Below are 3349 nucleotides of genomic sequence, written 5' to 3' on the forward strand. Positions count from 1 at the left end.
AATTAAGTGGATTTTTTAAAGAAAACTATACTGTCAATATACTATTAAAACAAATTAAAATGGTAAAAGTTATTGTACTTTAAGTAAAAATAAAAGAGCAAAAATATCAATCCCAGTTTTGATTACTTTAATTAACAAAAAAAATGCATATAGCAGAGGATAGTTTCAATCTGCCTACCTCTGGGTAATGGGCCCAGCATGCTTCCATTGCAGTACTCTGCTGCACATGTAAGTGCAAGAGATCCTGAAGCACTCACTCATCATGGGAAAGTACCAATGTGTTTCTTCGTTGGTTGATTTAAGAAAATTCTTACAAAAACTCTCCAGATTATTGACTTTTTAAAGTTTTTCTAGGAAACGTTCTAGATGAATGCTTATTAGCCTTTGTCAGTATGTACTTTTTGCAAAGTGTCTCTGTGGCTCAATCGGTTAGTGTGTCTGGCTACTAACCAAAAGGTTTGTGGTTCAATCCCACCCAGGGACATAATTGACCTTGTGATCAGGTTTTGGTGATATTTAAGTAGACAAGTCAAAATTTCAAACCCCCTCTTATGGTGTAGGGTACCTGGCCTTCTCTGATGTAATCAGAGTTAGATTTGATTCAGTGATTTTATAAAAAAACAGCTAGGAAGCACCATTTAGCAATGGGTTGCAGAGAAAAAAATATGCTGGTAGAAAAATCCAATTGAGTGATTAAACAGCTCTTCGTTTTCTGCCTTTATTTTTATGCTAACAAATTTGTTCTCTAAAAAGTGTCCACAAAGCCAAGTCTCTGATTAACACCTTTGTAGGGATGGTTTTTCACCTATAACTAAATTAAACTTGCTTCATTGGAAAGGCAGCAAGATGCATCCTCATTTCAATGTCTACTGAAATAACACAGGTTGACACCAGGAAACATTAACGCCAATGCATCCTTGCTGCTTTCTCATGTGGAAGTCTGTTTAATGTGAAAACAAGGTGATATCTAATTAGCACACAGGTAAGGAATTAAGAAAATCTTTATTTAAGGGTGAAAATGTTTCTCACAAAATCGTTGCCCCAATGCATCATTGAAATTCAAGCTGGAAAGATGATTTTAATATATCACTTGTACATTTTGTATTGCTCTTCTGGTGACAATGCAGTTTGTTTTTGTCAATTACCCTTTTAATAATAGGGTAAAGAAAATTAAGTGGATTTTTTAAAGAAAACTATACTGTCAATATACTATTAAAACAAATTAAAATGGTAAAAGTTATTGTACTTTAAGTAAAAATAAAAGAGCAAAAATATCAATCCCAGTTTTGATTACTTTAATTAACAAAAAAAATGGATATAGCAGAGGATAGTTTCAATCTGCCTACCTCTGGGTAATGGGCCCAGCATGCTTCCATTGCAGTACTCTGCTGCACATGTAAGTGCAAGAGATCCTGAAGCACTCACTCATCATGGGAAAGTACCAATGTGTTTCTTCATTGGTTGATGGAAGAAACATCTTACAAAAACTCTCCAGATTATTGACTTTTTAAAGTTTTTCTAGGAAACGTTCTAGATGTATGCTTATTAGCCTTTGTCAGTATGTACTTTTTGCAAAGTGTTTCTGTGGCGCAATCGGTTAGTGTGTCCGGCTACTAACCAAAAGGTTGGTGGTTCAATCCCAACCAGGGACGTAATTGACCTTGTTATCAGATTTTGGTGATCTTTAAGTAGACAAGTCAAAATTTCAAACCCCCTGTTCTGGTGTAGGGTACCTGGCCTTCTCTGATGTAATCAGAGTTAGATTTGATTCAGTGATTTTATAAAAACAGCTAGGAAGCACAATTTAGCAGTGGGTTGCAGAGAAAAAGAAATATGCTGGCAAAAAAAATCTAATTGAGTGATTCAACAGCTCTTAATTTTCTGGCTTTATTTTTATGCTAACAAATTTGTTCTCTGAAAAGTGTCCACAAAGCCAAGTCTCTGATTAACACCTTTGTAAGGATGGTTTTTAACCTATTACTAAATTAAACTTGCTTCATTGGAAAGGCAGCAAGATGCATCCTCATTTCAATGTCTACTGAAATAATACAGGTTGACACCAGGAAACATTAACGCCAATGCATCCTTGCTGCTTTCTCATGTGGAAGTCTGTTTAATGTGAAAACAAGGTGATATCTAATTAGCACACAGGTAAGGAATTAAGAAAATCTTTATTTAAGGGTGAAGATGTTTCTCACAAAATCGTTGCCCCAATGCATCATTGAAATTCAAGCTGGAAAGATGATTTTAATATATCACTTGTACATTTTGTATTGCTCTTCTGGTGACAATGTAGTTTGTTTTTGTCAATTACCATTTTAATAATAGGGTAAAGAAAATTAAGTGGATTTTTGAAAGAAAACTATACTGTCAATATACTATTAAAACAAATTAAAATGGTAAAAGTCATTGTACTTTAAGTAAACATAAAATAGCTAACATATCAATCCCAGTTTTGGATTACTTTAACAAAAAAAATGCATATAGCAGAGGATAGTTTCAATCTGCCTACCTACCTCTGGGTAATGGGCCCAGCATGCTTCCATTGCAGTACTCTGCTGCACATGTAAGTGCAAGAGATCCTGAAGCACTCACTCATCATGGGAAAGTACCAATGTGTTTCTTCGTTGGTTGATTAAAGAAAATTCTTACAAAAACTCTCCAGATTATTGACTTTTTAAAGTTTTTCTAGGAAACGTTCTAGATGAATGCTTATTAGCCTTTGTCAGTATGTACTTTTTGCAAAGTGTCTCTGTGGCGCAATCGGTTAGTGTGTCTGGCTACTACCCAAAAGGTTGGTGGTTCAATCCCACCCAGGGACGTAATTGACCTTGTTATCAGATTTTGGTGATCTTTAAGTAGACAAGTCAAAATTTCAAACCCCTTGTTATGGTGTAGGGTACCTGGCCTTCTCTGATGTAATCAGAGTTAGATTTGATTCAGTGATTTTATAAAAACAGCTAGGAAGCACAATTTAGCAGTGGGTTGCAGAGAAAAAGAAATATGCTGGCAAAAAAAATCCAATTGAGTGATTAAACAGCTCTTCATTTTCTGCCTTTATTTTTATGCTAACAAATTTGTTCTCTGAAAAGTGTCCACAAAGCCAAGTCTCTGATTAACACATTTGTAGGGATGGTTTTTCACCTATTACTAAATTAAACTTGCTTCATTGGAAAGGCAGCAAGATGCATCCTCATTTCAATGTCTACTGAAATAATACAGGTTGACACCAGGAAACATTAACGCCACTGCATCCTTGCTGCTTTCTCATGTAGAAGTCTGTTTAATGTGAAAACAAGGTGATATCTAATTAGCACACAGGTAAGGAATTAAGAAAATCTATATTTAA

At 34.9% G+C, this 3349-nt stretch overlaps 1 non-coding gene across 1 annotated transcript; it reads left to right on the forward strand.

The window, feature by feature from the left end:
- Positions 1–2748: 2748 nt before the first annotated feature.
- Positions 2749–2822, forward strand: TRNAS-ACU (transfer RNA serine (anticodon ACU)). The gene has a single exon. It is a non-coding gene; the product is annotated as a tRNA-Ser (tRNA).
- The last annotated feature ends 527 nt before the right edge of the window (positions 2823–3349 follow it).

Source organism: Pseudophryne corroboree, unplaced genomic scaffold (genome assembly GCF_028390025.1).
Source record: "Pseudophryne corroboree isolate aPseCor3 unplaced genomic scaffold, aPseCor3.hap2 scaffold_780, whole genome shotgun sequence".
NCBI lineage: Eukaryota > Metazoa > Chordata > Amphibia > Anura > Myobatrachidae > Pseudophryne > Pseudophryne corroboree.